Below are 17,633 nucleotides of genomic sequence, written 5' to 3' on the forward strand. Positions count from 1 at the left end.
AGAAAAGCACCCCAAATGCTCTAATCTCCAGTGTTTTGATCTGTGTACACAGTGTTCCTACACCCAGACACTCCAGGCTCAGGGACTTCACAGAAGTGAATGCCCACCTTTCACAGACATTGCAGCTATACTGACAACCCCTTTTTTCCTTAGGCTGTTCCCATACTTTAATCTTGTTAATTAAATTTAATACCTAAATCCCATACCCACAGCTTAAACTTTCCCTGCCAAATATTTCTCAGGTAGGTTTTTACTACCAACCAACTGTTTCTGGGTCAGTTCAAAATAGAAGTCACAAGTACAGTCAAGTTATTGGCAACACGCTCACTGACAGCAGTTTAAGTGATGCCATTTACCTTTCATCTGCAGCAAACTAACCACATACATGTGGCTGGCTACTGCAGATCAGCCAACAGGCAAAACTGACCCTAGGTTCCATTCCTTTTGTGAGTTTTCTCTATGAAATAACACACAGAAATAATCACAGCTCCAACTGGCTTTGCAGAAAAAAGATACTGAACAAGAACATGTGAAATGCCTGGGGTCAACTCTTGCTCTTTTTCTGTAACATGAGAAACCCATTGACTAAGTTTTACATTTTCAAAGTATTTCTTTTTATGGAGCCGAGGCAGAAACCATTGGCTCTCGACATGAAAGGACAATCTTTGACCAAATGTGCTGTCAGTTCCTGAAATACCTTCACAATAATCTTTTCTCCCACCTGATGGATAAAACTTTTCAAAAGACATTATTTTTCTTGCAAAGAATAGGAAAATATAATGTGTGTTTTATAACAAAATTTAAAATCCTGAAACACACTTATAGGTAACAGAAACAGAAAAGTCTACCAGGTAGGGAATGAAGCATTGGAATATACTGCCAATTCACTTTCTGTTGCCTAATTTCCTACACAGAACAATGGCATTATCATTTATCCAATGCCCAAAAGATCTACACATCAGAAACGTGGTACATGTAGAGTATATTCAATTTTTCACACTCTTGTAAAAAGTACTTCCCCAGTGAAAGGTCCAAAGGACTGAGAACAAAAATACAAGTTATTTTAGAAGAAAATTTAGATGAAAAGGGATGATTTAAAATGCCAGTCAATCCATTTAAAATAAATTATTATTAACTCCCCTTAACTACATTAATCTATCCTATTCTAGAATTTTCAGAAAGCTGAATAAATCATTGTTACCGCTGTCTTAACGGGAGAAAGCAGTATTTGCAAACACCAATAAATTCTGGAAATAAAAGTGTCCAATTACAACAATATAATACTATTCATGTTAGAAATAATCGCTTCTCTCATTGTTAATAGCAAGCTGCTATAGAAAACATAACAGATTGATCTGAGTCTTTGTACTGCAGCTAGTCAACAGTTTCACTACGGTTAGCACAGAGCACAGCGCCTTGGGTGTACCTTGACTCCCATGGTGATCACATAAATTGGTAGTTCAGAATGAGTGGGTGGAAGAAAAACTAAAAGATTATTTTCCAGCATGACACCAAGAGCAGAATTCAGCTCCAGCATCAGTAGGAACTGTTCTCACAGGGGAAGGCTAGGATAAGTCTGTTTCTATCAGCAAATGAGGCTTTCAAATCAGGCAGACCCAAAATGATGACTACCTCGACAAACAGCTTTTCAGTAAGAACTGTATTCATATTGCCAGCTCACATTCAGCATCCCAAATGTCATTTGTAGGCTGCTTTTCTAGAGGATGTTTTCAATTACTTGGCTGATTTTCTTGCTTCCGTACCCCTTCTGTTTCTCCCAACTATTATTCAGTCCCCATAAAAGTATTTCTGTTGAGGCTGTTAACTTAGGCATGAGACACATAAGGGTATGCCCTGTCTGCACATGCAAGTTAATGACTCAGATTCTGTCATTACAGGCTGTTTATAAGCTGCTTTTACCATTTCCTGGTCAGAAGAGATTTCTAATTAGTTTTCTGCTGTACCAGAGCTCAATTAAACCATCTAATCAACTTGACCAGTTCAGATCAAGTTCATTTGTCTACACATACATTTAAGTAGTAAGTCTCAGGGTTTTCCTCCTGGTATGTTGTGTTGTTGGGTATTTTTTAATTGTTTTGATTGTGGTTTTTTGTTGCTTTTGTTTTTATTTTGTCTAATAAAAATAGCTATTCAAGTTTAGAGAAATATATGTCATTTTTTGCTTTGGACTTTAAACAAATCTAATGCTTTTATTGCAACTGAAGAGGAAGAGAAGGTCTGGGACACTGCTCCAATACTATTCAATGGACTTATTTGTTAGCACACACAGCTGATGGGATGAGGTTGCTTTGTTTTGTTGCTGGATCCACTACAAACACAAGCCACTGGCAGTTCAGTCAGCAACATACGAGAAGGGGCTTCCTCTCCCACTGTACTGGTCCTGGCTGTTTGAGCATGAACAGAAAAGGTGGACTGACGCCAATTCACAAAATAGAGGAAAATAGCCGTGCATTATTCTAATATAAGCAGCGAAAAGACCAAGCGCAAGCACTCTCTCTCTCTCCCACTGACTAAGGTTCCTTTTGGCAAACAGCAGCAGACTTTTGCATGCTTATTTCCCTCTGGTCAGGGATGATAGTTTTAATTATGTAGCCATGCAAGGCAATACTGTACAGTCCTCTGGCACTGCTAATGTACAAGGGTAGTAAATAGAGGGCAAAAGGACTAATCAGCTGCTAGTCAGCTCGCAGACATTCCCCACTGCGATTTTCAAATGAAATTCCACTTAAGATCTGTAACTGGAGTACTATTCAGGCAAACTGTCATGCACTGCAGGAACACATGGGAAAGGGTGTGCACCTACGGGGAAAGGAAATGTGTCAACAGCAGTGACACAGTAATCTCAGCACATTTATGAAAGGCAGGTTCACTGGGATTCACATTCTTTCTTTATCAACAGATCTTCATTAACAACTGTATGGAACTTGTGCATTTTGGCATGCACAGAGCAGGGCAGTGGGCAGACAATATTTTAACAGTTTTCTTTCTTCCATTCTCTTTTTTTAGTGCCCTGTAGGATATTGGCAGCTAAAATCTGATGCAGACCAAGGCTGAACTTTCTAGCACTTTCCAAGAAGTACTCACAAGGGGGATTTATTAATAAATTATGACTGTGATTATGATTACAACTATGACTCTTATGACCATGAGTATTATTATGACTCTTAAGGATTTTTCACCCACCCCAATATTTACAGTGTGACCATCAAGGCAAGATGACCATCAAGGCTAATTCAAGGACTCTGCAGACTAAGGAAATACAATGTAAGACCATTCCCAAATCAGAGATAATTTTTCTGCCATTTCTTTATTTTTTCTGCCATTTTCCATTTCTTAATGGCCTCATTTAATAAGGTGTTCAGTGTCTTCAAGAATTCCTTCCTGCCTGTATTATTATTGTTAAGAGGGAAGGCAAAAGGAGCTGAGTGGACTCACAAGATATCCCCACTGTTGCACTATACTATCTATACAGGATTGATCCTACTAGGACAAAACAGGGTTTGACCTGTACCTGTGTTCTGGCAAACCTGTAAGTGTTTGCCTAAGAAAAAGGCCATGCAGAGAAAGAATAACGCCCTGATACTCTCCAAACCTTTAGTTGTTTAGGTTGGGAGCTCCGCAGTCATACGTGGTCTGTGTGTGTTTAGTAATCCTCGAAAGATCTCCCTCCCATGAATTTCTCCAGTCTTCCCTTGAACTCTAATGAAAGGTTAGTATCCAATGCCCTGTGGCAAGGAGTTCCACTGATCTACAACCTGCAGTGTGAAGAACCATCTCTGCTTGTTCTGAAATAGGCTACTACTGATTTTGTTTCATTCCAATCCCTCTGTTTTAGAGACACTAGTCAAGAACCAACTCTCTCCATGCCTCTATGACTTTGTAGACTCTTCTGAAGTCATCCCTCTTCCAGTCGGAAGAGTCCCAGCTTACTCAGTCATTCGTCACAGAGCAGCCACTCATATACTCTTTGGGTTGCCTTCTGTTCTACTACTCACTTTCTAGGATGAGTAGACCAGAACCACATACCTTATCTCTAATGACAAGCACACTAGCTTACAGACTCCAACTTACCTTCAACTTGCATGCAACAATTTTTGGTGGGGAGCTCAACACACAGCAAATCTAATCGTAGGAACCAGTACCCTATAGCAGTAAAAGTGGTACCTTGTTAATAAAAAGGTTTTTCTAAAAGACAAGTCAAATTTACATACACATCTCTACTACCACCTTGTCATAGTGGAAACCAGTTCAAAGAACAGTTAGCTATGTGGGTGGGTGGGGAAGAAGGATCATGGTGGACTGAGGGAGGGGAGAAAGGTCTGTTTTGCTTATAATTTGAGTAATTTGGAAGTGTGTGTGTTTTCCTGTGGGAAGTGCCTAGCTCTGTCTCTAGTGATCTAAAATCGGCGTCAAAGGTTTGTGAATGGGTTACAGAATCAGCAATGGCAGCTCCCATTGTTGGCTGTCTACATTTTTTATAACCACTTGCATACTTTTGGTCAACCACTGTAAAATAAACAGTCCTTCCCAAATGTTTTTGTTTTCTTTGACAGCACAGCAATAACTCACTTGGAATGCTGCAGAATATAACAGCACTTTAAAGCTGTTGTAAGGGTGCCTTTTAATTATTTACGTTTGAGTTGTTTTTAAGCAAAAAATATGCCAAGGCTACAAAAGTCTATGACATTAAAAATGTATCATGTGTGCATGTACACGATATGAATGAGTGTGTGTGTGGGCTCAAGTGGGAGACATTGTTTTAAATAATTCTCATTTTGTGGGGAAGATCTGATCATTAGCCTGTGTCTTTGAAAATTGACTCAATGTAACAGCCAGAATAGCTTCTGCAACTACCAAAATTTAATCGAGATGATAGGAACAAGCCTCTTTCAACATGAACTCTTAGGACCTCATGCTTGCTATGACCCTTGTGTAGAAAACCACTCTCCTAACTGGACATTCCATCTGACCTAAAGAAACATTTTATAGAGGGATCATAATAAGACTGCAAATAAAATTGGGAATTATACTCCAGGCTAGAGCAGAAACCTGTGCAAATGACACCGTCTGTTATCGTGCACTACCAAGGAGTGAGTCCATGTGACCCCAGATGTTTATATTCACCCAGCATCACCTTCTTTATTGGTCTCATTTTCTTTCTGAAAACTCTTGTCCCCTGCCTGCACAACTGAGACCCTAAACTGTGGTGTAGGGGTAACAAGAATAAGCTGTGCATTAAGTTTGCTCTTGAAGGCTCAGAGGTTATCGATTTGGCCATCACACCTGCATTCCTAACAAACAGCTGGAAACCCAGAGAGGCCTGGGCCAGCTCAGTGCTTCTCCAGCAGAGAGCAGTGATACACTGTCAGTGAGCTCAGTCCTGGAAAGCAAGACAGCTTCCAGAAAAAAAGGCAAAGCTCAGAGCTGACAAGCTTGCCAATGTGAATGTCAGAGGAGCTGGACTTGGAGAAACAGACAACAATGTGGGGGTCATCTGACAAGAAAATCATTAAGAACACCTGCAAAGGCAGTGCCTGAGCCAGCAGCCCTCACTTCAAGAGGAATACTCACATGAGATGCGAGATGTGATCCTTGCAGTGCTTGCACTGCACTGTAAGCCCAGTGCAGTGGCCATTTGTAACACAAACTCTCCTGCCTTGAAATTAGTATTGAATACTCTCTGGCAACAATTGCTAAAGACGCATATAGCTATTCAAGTGATATCAAGAAGATGCCATGCTCCCAAGAGAACAGCATCTCCTACAAACTGTGTTTGAAATGTCACAGGCACTGCAATTGTGACCAGCTCAGGTTATGAGCCAGGAAAGATAGGCAGGCAGAAATAGACTCTTTTATTAGACCTGCAAATACTGATTTAAAAAACTCAACAAACTTGTCTCAGTCTTAGTCCTGTATGTAAGCTGCTCCACGTATTACAAAAATAGGTTTGCACATGCACACAGGCATATACACACCATTTACACCTTGTTTGTATTTGATCCTTGTGTATATTCTCTATATAGCCACTACCAGTAATAAAAATGTCAAAATGTGAACACCTCTTAAGCAATGAAAGGTACAGAATGTTAAATTACAGATTTCATTTGTGTGGTCTAGGCAACAGGTAGATGATGGCCTTAACTGTCCCAACACCAAAGGAACTTATCTGGAGCCACAGAAGGTTTTCCTAGGTAGAAAGGTTTTAATCTGTTCAATCTGTTAGTAAAATAAATCTTTGGATTTTCATCTAAAGATGTCAAAATATTTCATAAAGCAAAAGATTGGAATTAACATTCCCATTTTACACATGATGAAAACTGAAGCTCACAAAGTATATTGTCTGGACTGAGGACTTGAAGCCAGGAAGGCAAGTTTTGCATTGCACACTGATGCTTCCCAACCTGCTTGTAGCCAGGACATCCTGACACTGCTTTTTTACCTATCACATCACCTTGTCTCTCTGCCACTACCATCTCAGCATCCCTCACTATTTCCCTTCTATCCTGTCAACATCAGCCTGCTCTCTCCTCCTTGGTTGCTGCCTTATTTTGCCCCCCATCCTCCTGTGTCAGCAGTATTGGTGGGGGTGCTTGTACTCCTTGTAGAGCTTTCAAGCCAATGCTTCCCACAGTGCCCTGGATCAGCAGGAAACCTGGTCTAGTGAGAGTCACCTCTTTGTGTGATCTAAATCATAACTAATTTCTTTCAGCTCTGTGTCCCATATGTAGACAGAAGTCTGCTCTTAACAGTGAAAAAATCCCCAGAGAGCATCCAGTATATCACACAAATTGTGTTGTCTGAAAAGCATTGTTAGTTCGGCCTTCATATTTGTGCTACAACTGAGTTTACAGAATGGGTCAAGTTGGAAGGAACCACAGCGGTTCATCTGGTCCAGACTCTCTGCTCAAGCAAGGTCATCCTAGAGCACACAGCACAGAATTGTTCCCAGAAAGTTTTTGAATATTTCCAGTGAGGGAGATTCTACAACCTCTCTGGGCGATCTGTTCCATTGTGCAGTCACTTGCGCAGTAAAGAAGTTCTTCCTTATATTCAGGTGGAAATTCCTGTCCATTAGTTTCTGCCCATTGCCTCTTGTCTTATTGCTCAGAACCACCAAGAAGAGCCTGGATTCATCCTCTTGGCACCTCTGCTTCAGACACATATAGGCATTGATAAAAGCCCCCTCTCAACCATCTCTTCTCAAGACTGAACAGGCTAGTTTGCTCAGCCTTTCCTTATAAGAGAGATGCTACTTTAGCAGCTTTCTCCATCATCTTATACTGTACTGCCAAGTGGCATGTTTTATCTATGGATCACTCCAGATGGCCCCATACATGAGCAGATCAGTAGCAAAAATGGTAAGAAGAATAATCATGAAAGCAAAAACTAAGGAGTGTATTGGATCCTTCACCACACGCTGATCTCACATACTCCCGCTGGAGCCAACATCCTTGTTTCTGTTTGAATTTAAAAATTGTAAAATCCTCTCTATTTGTCATCAGTGTCCTGAAATTTAAGTTTGGCCCCATCTGGAAAGGTAAAGAGTTCATTTTTAAAATTATTGTTGGTTTTGGTTTTGTTATTATTATCATTATCACAAAGAGAGCTGATACTATTTCAAGGACAGCCTCTGTTAGGCCTATCTGATATCCTCTCAACAAGAGAGCTTAAGGAGGCAACGATCCCCTTTCCACAGGCACCTGGAAGGCATAACATGCAGAACACTTCTCTGTGCACACAAAAGCAGAAAAACTTTGGAGCAGATGCTTGTCTGCTCCAGCAAAAATTCTAGTTTTAATTGGTACTTTTTGTAGCTCACTACTTATCAGTACCAACACAGTTCATAATGGCACATCTCTGTAAGCTTCAAGCCCTTGTGGTGAGTTCTTGTGCTTTCAAGAGAAGTAAGAAAGCATATACTTTTAATGTTGAGGAACTTTGAAAAAAAAAAACAAAAACAAACCAACACAAAAACTCCTCTAGAGTTTTCATTCAGGATAGTGACCCTCAGGACAGTAATGAGATACTGTGTCCATGACAGTGCTTGTTACCAAGCCTGTAAGAAACAAGTGATGCTCTCAATATCCGTAACATGTTCCACCTTCAAGGAGTGGTTCTGGAACCCTGAACTTTAGGTCACCTTTGTAAGTTGAGCATTCAAGGATACAGTGGAGGAAGAAGAATCAGGGTGGTACTTTTCCCAAAAGGCATACACAGAACAAGGTGAATTTTGGAGGACTGGCTCAAATTAAGCAACACTATACTTGACATTCATCCTGGAAAGCATGATCTCCTGCCACTATGAGAGATTCCCTTCAAAGTGATCCAAGCCCAGGGCCCCACTTTTGGGCAGCAACAGCAAGGAAAGCAGTGCTTATCACACCTTAACCAGGGCTCCCCAGCTAGGGAAGAACACAGGCTGGTGCACTGGCTGAAAGGCTTAGGAAAGTGCAGCCCTGCTGTTTCATGTCAACATTCCTCCCCCTCTGCCTTTCCCAAGGTCTCGGCAGAAAATCCATTTTTGTTCTTATCAGTTCAAACAAGAACAATGAATTCCTCAAGCCCACAAGAATGTGACAAGGTGCCAACAAAGCCAACCAGGAAGGTGATGTATGGTCTATAGGCTGCAGCTCAAATAAATCACAAACTCATGCTGCAAGGAGGGAATTCAAACAGCTTAGAGCCCCTATTCCTAATTCTCCCCTTCAAATATTCACCTGCCAAGTATCCTGGATAAAAGCAGTATGTGCGATGCTAAAACACCACATGACCTTTGCTTTTGTTACCAGGAATAACTGATTTAACAAAGTGTCTAATGAAATCAGTATTACAGCAGTGTGTCTACACAGCCTTGGTGAAGGCAGCCTTGCAGTTTCCATTATAAACCTCTGTATGTGAGACTTTACAACCAGCTGTAAAACTGGTTCACTAAGCACAACTTGGTGCACACAGCTGTCAGATGAAGCAAATTTTTTTTACTGCATTTCAGAAATGTTTGGCTCTCTTAAAATCATGTTTTGAAAAAAAAAATTGAGGTTACCACATCTGGATACTTTTTTGTACCAAGAAACATTGATATCTTAGTCAACTAGTCTGATTGGGAAAATAAAAGAATAATGTCCAACATATTCAGTCATAAAAAGGCAGCTTAGGAGGTGCATATTCTGTGTGTGCAAGGATTCAGATATCTCACTCCTTGAACAATATGCCTTCCAGATAGAATTCACATGATGCTCAGCACTGAAGAAATTAGAATTGTTTCATGCTAAATTACACACATGATGGTGAAAGTTCACAGGCCAGACAGAATGGCAAGCAGGTGTTCAAGATGCTGAGCTCACATACATGCTCTTTAGAAGCTAGTGACTGAAATGAAACCTGCCTAGCCTTACTGTGAGTTCAGAGCTCCTTGGTTCAGTTTTCCCTGTGCACTCCTACCAGTGCAAATGCAACTTCCAGCCCTGTGTAGGCACAGTGCATACGCAGGAGATGCTCAGCAAGGAGCAGCAACTGGCTAGATCTCTGGAAGAGCATGGATGCTATTGCTGGTATGCAGAGCACAGCCTTGGTCTTAGGGAGCAGATTTTCTGGAACAATCACCTATGATTCTCCAGAAAACTTTCTGATGTATAACTAAGGTTGCCACAACAAACCAATAATTTGAAAAATCACAGGTGTTTAAAATGGTTCTCACTGTGGACCTTTTTCTTGACCAGAGACCTGCATGGTCTCTGTGGGGTCAGCACAGTGTGGAATGAGCACAGAATGACTGCACAGGGGGAATCCACTAGCCAAGGTTCCCTATGGGCAACAATCCTGCACCACTGTTCTCACCCAAAGCAAGGGAAGGAAATAACACCTTACAGCCTGCTGGTGTGGCTTTGTCATACCTCCTCAATGCTGTACCTTAGCCCTAAACTATGTCAGCATGAAAAACTTCGTTTGTGCTACACCTGGGGTATCCAGCTCTCTGCCTGCAGCTCCTCAACAGAACCCTCATAGGTTCCTCATTGGTGCAGAGAATGTCTTCACCATAGATGAATTTTTTCCTATTTTACATCACCTCAGTTCTGGAGATGCACTTCTTGGCAGATGCCCCAGTACTGCTCCTGTTCCATCACCTACCTCATCTACAACCTGCCCCACAAGTACTGGGAGGCCAGCTGGAACTGGTACACTGAATCTGTGCAACCCTGTCTTGCAAGGATGTATCCTCAGAAAAGCCTCACTGTATCTCGTGCTATTAGCCTGTGCCAATGACACTTTGCTGAATTTCCCAGGCTTAAATTGGCTGTGTTTGTCATCTAGTGAATGAGAAACAAAGTAAGGAGGAAGAAATAACTTATCTGCCTGATGGAGCATGCTGCTTTTCAGATGAACTTTTACTGCTTGTGCTAATAACTAATAATGCATCAGCAAATGGGCTGCAGAGTACTGAAAAAGGTGTGACATCTCTGTAATGAGAAATCTTAGTATGGCTCTGGATTACTGCATTTTTACTAACAAATGTGGAGAGAGAGTTGGCATTGCATGAGGCTCCACCTCATTTCTTAAAATGGCTTCAGTTGGAGCAGGACTTGGTCTTCCATTTTAATAGACAGACTTGCACATCTTTGAAGACACAGTTTTCTTTGACTATGCACATGTGTGTGTCCCCAAGAAACTGCCTCCCAAAATCTCTGCCCTAAATTCGTATTTTGTACAACATACCAAAGCATTCAGGTAAGTAATCCATATGGTAGGTTGAAATGGCTTATTTGGAACTACCACAGTCTGAAGAGTATGTAATTCATGTCTGGAAAATGTCCTCCTCAGAGATTCCCATGTAAAATTTCATCTAACAGAATGGGAAACATTTTCTTCTGACTTTCACTTTACCACTTGTACTGACTGTAGTATTACTTGTGGGCATGGATATAAGCCTGGAAATACTCATGCATAAGAGTACCCCTGGATTATAACAGTCAAAATAATTGTTCTGGAAATACTGCATTTCTGATTGGTGGGGTGTATCAACAACAAAGGTGAGACATGGCACAGAGCCCAAGCTCATTCCCTGACAGATATGATTAGGCTGAGCTCTGTGCCGCCTTGGTGGGACTTGGTAAGAGCCAGGGAACCAGAAGAGGGGAAAGCTGGGCTACTGGGGCCAGCAAGGCAGGTTATGGAAGCAACAGTTCTGACCGGGAGTGGTCAGGATGCTGAAGAGGAGAGAGGATGGCAATGAAGTCTGGTAGAAAAACAGCTGGGAACTCCCACTTTGAAAGACTGGTTCACTAAGTTTTGTGACATGCCCTGTGGTACTTGCTGAGTTTCTTAAACTCTCAGATGCTGGACTCAAATGCATATATAAAAATATTATAATACTCCACAATTAAAATACATTAAGTTATTTTAAAAGGAAAAGCTCAAAATCTTGAAGACAAATATAAAAGCAGCTCCATTTTTAAGTCTCTTAAGATTTTCAGCCACTGCCATGAAGACTGGTGTATACTTTCTTTTTTAGTAGAAGTTCTGTACAGCTACAGAAATTACATATAGAAGGTACCAAGGCACTTCTGCAAAATCACATACATAGTTTTTACATAGGAGAGCTTTTATGTTTTAAGGGATATTACAACTAAGGGGCAAAGCACAGGAACACCAAGAAACAGAAATTGTTCATACATTATCACTATACATTTATATTTACATTCTACATGACTTACAGTGTTGAGTGTCTCTATCTGCTCTACAGTCTGCCAGCCCAGCTAAACGGAAATTACAAAAACAAAGAGCCTATTCAAGTAAATTAATTACAGCTCCAAAGTAACATTCAACAAAATCCTGTTTGCAGTTTATCATATACTAATTTTGCGATGTCTGTTAAAGTAGAAACTAATTTCTATGTTATGTAACATATTTCATCTGAGGGAAAGAGGGATAAACGACCTAATCCCACTTGTTGCCAGTTTGAAATCACTTTGCTCTCAGAAGGACTTCCTTCACTGACAACTGACATTACTCAGTACCTGGAACTCAGGGACCTCACAGAGTTTCCAAACAGCTGGAGCAGGGCTTCAAAGGTCTCTGATAATGAAATACAAGTGACTGGTAATATGGTATACTTGATCCTCTTCTTTCAGTTACAGTAATGCCTTTTCTAGTTCGTTTCTAGTATCATGCTATTAGTACAACGTCTGTATCATTATTCAGATCTAAAATGCTATCTTTTCTTCATTATCTCTTTCCTAAAAATGAGAACAGGCATTTGTGTTACACTATCAAGGCCAGTATTCCTTCTGAAATAGTTGTCAGTGAGGGACACTTAGGGAAGAGAGTATGAGCAAGACAAGCACACAGAGATATTTCCCATAATGGTACCTTGGTTTTCAATGCTTTATGGCTCTGGGACTTCCTGAATGTAAGCTCTGGTATTGAACACCCAAGATAAAAATCACATTCTTTGAACTTATCCAATAAATCTTTGAATTCTCATAGACACTTTCAGTTTGTGCAACATTTTGTAAAGAGGTGTTTCAATATGCCTTGTATGATAAAGCATCTTCTTTTGTTTCTTTCAGGCCTACCAACTACTACTTCCAATAAATGACCCCAGTTCTGCTACCAGAAGAATGACAGTGAACATTTCCCCTTCTGTGTGCCATGGCTGATTTTTGAGATCCCTTAAATGCATCTCACCCACTGTCACATTCCTTTCTGGGCAAACAGCTCTGGTCTGTTAGATTCTTCACCTGAATTTATTCTGCACCTCTAGGTGTTTGGGTAAGTAACAATTTCTGTTGCTCTGCGGTCATGTGGAACATGCAAAGTCACATCGATTTTGTCCTTTACAACTCAATGGAGTGGTGATGCTTTTCTGATGATAGCATGAACTCAGGCATCTTAAAAATCCTGCATGCCGTTTCAGCGCACTGCTCTAAGAAGCAGCCTGTTGCTGTGTCAACTTCCCAGCGTCAGTCACATATCTTTGCCCCTGAGGTGGGATAAACTATATGGCAATGGCTTGAAACATGGTGCCAGCTCAGTTCTCTTGTTTCTTTTCTCTTCTAGCTTGCTGACTGCAGGCCTTCCCTGTGTCTGTGCAGAACATACCACATTTTGGAAATAGCTGCACTGGAACTGCCACACACAAGTCTCTGTCTTCTCCTGCAAAATATCAGCTTAGCTGCAACCCTTCCTTGAGACCTCTGGCTTCCCCAAAAGTTCAGTCTGCAGAAGGCAGGGGAGCCAAGGCAACACTGGGGACAGGTTTGCAGGTTTTACCTTGTTCTCTTTACGGGTCTACAGAGACTAAAAGAAGGAAAAAAAAAAGACCAAAACCACCCTGTGCTGTTTCACCAAGTTACCAACGTTTCCAAGATTCTTGTTAAGCATGAAGAGTACATATTCTCATTATTTGTTTTTATTCATGGTTTCTTTGTTTTTTAATTAAGAAATCAGATACTGCATGTGCAAGTCCAGTTAAATTAGTTTTGCAGCAACCCACCGTTGCCCTAAGCTGCTCTAAATTGCTCTTCTCACAACATTCCAGTTGCTTTGGGAAACCCATTATCTGTCAAATGGTAACATGGTCTTCCTGCTGTTAAATTGTCCCCTTCAGACAAGGGAGACAGTAGCTTGAAGGATCTGGTTTCTCTTCTTACAACAGCTGCAGTAACAGGATCTAAATTGGAATTGGAGTAGAATTTTGTAGTGAAAACAGAATCATTGTCATAATATTGTCTCTGCATAGAACCCAGCATAGATTTGGACACTTGATAGATTTTTATGTCTACTTCAACATCTGCTTTCTCCAGAGTTAAGAAAAAGGTGAAATTAAACCACCATTGAGCTACATCAACATGACAGAGGCAGACATTGCAGTATTCGCTAATGTTTTAAGGCTTGAATTAACCTGATTATAAACATATTTTTAAAAATGTGTAACCGGCCCCCCAACTTTATCTGGAACCTCTTTAAAATATTACATAAATCTACCTTGACATGTGCTTAGTTTCACAAATCACTGTTCAAAGGTTTCATGTCTGTGGTGCAGAAGTTGATGCAGGAGGAATGACCCCAAAGGTAGCAGGAGTGACAGATTTCAGTGCTGTTCCTAGTTGTGCTAAAAACTCTCTATATTCCTCTGAACAAAACAGTGAACATAATTTTTGCTGACTATAAAAGGAGATATTACTGTCTTGTATCTGTTCCAGTTTAGGTCACAAACCCTTTATAGAAGCTCAGACTCTACTGCAACAGGTAAAGACTATGTTTTCAAACGTTAGGGGATAAAGAGTCTAGTAGAACATATTAGAAAACATCTCTAATTCATGCAAACTTGCACTCACATAAACCAGAGGAAAAAAGGAAAAAAACCCTGCTTCCCATCAGGTGGGGACAGTAACTGTGCCATACTGCAGAACGTCCTCTAACTCAACACTTCCCTGAAGTCCCTGCTGCCAGCAGAATTTAGCTTCCACAAGGGAAAGTTGCTGCTGTTCTCCCTGTAAGCCCTGGGGGAAAGCTACCACAGAGGCACCTCTGCTACCCCATCTGCCTGGTGACCTGTTTCCTTGCCTGGCAGCACTCAGGTGCAGTTCACCTCCCAGCACCCACTGAGGGCATTCATGTCTGAATCACGTAATTGAAATTTTGTTTGTGCAAAATCATCCATGGAATAAGTCAACTGATGAAGCAGACTTCTACCACAGTTATATGACTTGTGATTCCAAAAGGGTGCTTTTAATTCATGATTTGGGGGTTTTTGTTGCAATGGGTTTATTAATTTGTGGATTGGCTTTGGGGTGGGTTTTTTTGTCTGGTTGGTTTTTGTTTGTTTTCTAAGATAAAGATCAGAATCCCAGAATCATTTAGGTTGGAAAAGACCTTTAAAATCATTGAGTTCAACCATAAAGAACAGCAGTGCAATTGATATTATTTTCTTGATCTGCCTATATTTATTATATCTCATCTCATGCTGCTGGGATGAAATTCAGTAAATCACAATGCAATTTCTACCACAATATTACCTGAAATTCAGCACAATCACAATTCTTTCTATCTAATAAATACACTTTGTTATGCTTAACTAATGCTGAACATTTGGAAATGTTTGATTATTAATATGGAAAGCTATTCTCCTACAGAACTTATTTGCAATGTGCTAGGGGTTATTCTCATAGACATATATAGACGAGTGTAGATGTATGTATGATAATGGAAAAAGAGATGCAGATACGTTGCTATGGAACTGAAGATGCACTGTTACAGGACTAAATGTCCTATACTCAAGATTTATTAAAAATACTAATATTTTTATTCAGTGTTCAGAAAAGTTCTCCTGAAGCATACTGTCATACACTGGCATATCTAAAGCAGGTAAAGAACTGTCAGCACACAGAAACAACTTCGGTTTCTCTGCATATAACAGAAATTATAATCTTAATTTGTGTTATGTAAAAAGATGTAAGAACTGGGAGACATAATTCCAGTATAAGTGTCTCAGATACTTTATACCCATCAAAACACATATTCTTCACTGTAGAATATGTTGGAATTACAATTTCAGCTGAAATTTCTTATCTTTTAATTATTAACTATAATATAGAAGCATATTGAAATAGAAATTAAGATCTTAAAAGCATTTGCAGTGAGTCAGAATAAAAATCTATTTCTAGAGTGGTGCCAGCTCAGACAGTGGCTAATAATGGATACTGAGGAAAAATACACATGGCAAATACGGAATGACATTTCCAGAATTTTTAAACTGGGAGATGGCATTAAGTTCACTGAGTTTAAAAAATACTTTCTGTGTAAGTCTGTAAAAATCCTTTATCTTATTTTTTTCTTTTAATTTGTCTAAAAGTTTTGTAAACCAATTTACCCATCTGACATAAAAAACTTCTTTGCTAATGGGCTCAACAATTTAACTCTGTTGTGTGAAAAAATACTCCTTTTTGCTTGTTTTTACCTGAACTATTTCTATTGGTCTTCTAGTTGTTAGATGTTATGTTTTAGTTGTTAGAAAATCCTCTTTATTATTTTGGGAAATAATAAATAATTATATAAATAATTATATAAATAATTATTTTCTATTCATGTTCTATGCAGAATTAATTAGATGTACAGGTCTTGGTCCTTTTTCTTCTTAAGTTTCTCTCTTATTTTTAAGAGTTTCTCTCTTATTGGTCTGTTTATCTCTCTTTGTGGGGAAATAATTCTGTACCTTTATTAGTACTTCCAAGCCCTTACCAGGCTATTCCTCAGCACCTTTTTAGTCCTCCATCAATGCTTCCCATTTAACATGCTTCACACTTAACATAAACATATTTTCTTTTCTCCTTCATTTGGACATGACTTCTACTTTTTGAGTTTATTTAAAATTTTCCTCTCCACTCATCTCCTTAAAAATGGCAACCACTTCATAATCATTTTAAAGTAATTTTCATAGTTGGTATATACATACTTGGAACACTTAAGATGTCTGTAAGAAGTCTTCTTGCTGAGTGAAAAGTCACTTCAGCCTATTGACCCTTCCTTTTAACCTCAGTGGTATGTTGTACCTACTTATGACTGTGAAGAAATTACAGTGAAGTAGAACAAGAATTATTCAGTAAGACATTTTTGCCCAGTATGACTATAAAAATTTTATATATACTCTTTTTATGTAAAGGAATTTGAAGTTCCTTTTCCCAAGAAAATGCTCTTTGCTCTGCAATCATGCATTCATGTACAGACCCAGCAACGAGTGACTCGGCTTTAAACACTAGTTGACTAGTTTCCATTAAAGAAGTCTGTGGCATCAGATTCAGCTCCTCATAAATACTATTCCTCAGTTCAAGTCCACACTTTTGAGGATTTCAGAGACAAGACTCCAGAGCCTGTATTTAAATCTATCCTTCAAGAGCTTTAGGCAAACAGGTGGAGCAGTGTGGGCTAACCTGCAATTCTTCCAGCCATGATGAAATTTTTATTTGCATGCAGAATACTATTTCAGAGGCCACCACCTTTAATTAATAACTTTAGTTTCATTAAGATATCTGTATTCTAAACAAGCATTGTTTTTGTCAACACTGTTAATTACCACTTTAGGTCATTGCTTTTCTGTATTAATCAGATATTTGTATCATCATTCACCTAATAAAAACTGGCAATAACCATTTTGCAAGACAACAAATTTAGTGGCCCTGGGCTTTTTGCTGTTACTGAAAGAGCCTGATCTCATTAATTATTTGGTTGGAATTTTGCTTCCAGAAATACCTGTGAGGATTATTTCAGAGGTTCATTTCCTACTACTTAGATATTTAATTGTCTAATTTGTAGATGTGATTGGGTAGTTAGTGTTCTAAGTACCTTAAATGGCAACCACAAATTATTCCTCAGGTGAATTTGCAGGCCAAAAAAAAGGCCACTTTCCACAACCATACTTGAAATGTGTTTTTAATTGTAGATAAAAGGATCCTCAGCAGGACTAAAATGCACCTAGAGGTGTCATAGCCAAAGCAGCAAAGGCTAGGCTCATAATTGTTGGATATTGGCTATGTTTAGTGAGGCTGTAAATGTTATGTGGTGACAAGTACTACTTTAGGCTTGGCCTTTTCAAGCCTGAATTATTATGGACTGTAAAA

General features: G+C 39.6%; 1 protein-coding gene across 2 annotated transcripts in view; it reads right to left on the reverse strand.

Annotated features, from left to right (window-relative positions):
- The window catches only part of HMGA2 (high mobility group AT-hook 2), a 108,474-nt gene that overhangs the window by 52,335 nt on the left and 38,506 nt on the right, over positions 1–17,633 (reverse strand). Inside the window, exon 4 of one of the 2 annotated variants that reach the window (XR_011697487.1) lies at positions 4,093–4,164. The exons of the other annotated variant lie outside the window; for it this stretch is intronic. The gene's annotated coding sequence lies outside the window, so the exon portion shown is untranslated. The remainder of the gene's footprint in view (positions 1–4,092; positions 4,165–17,633) is intronic. 2 annotated transcript variants of the gene reach the window in all.

This window comes from Pithys albifrons, chromosome 3, assembly GCF_047495875.1.
Source record: "Pithys albifrons albifrons isolate INPA30051 chromosome 3, PitAlb_v1, whole genome shotgun sequence".
NCBI classification, from domain to species: Eukaryota; Metazoa; Chordata; class Aves; order Passeriformes; family Thamnophilidae; genus Pithys; species Pithys albifrons.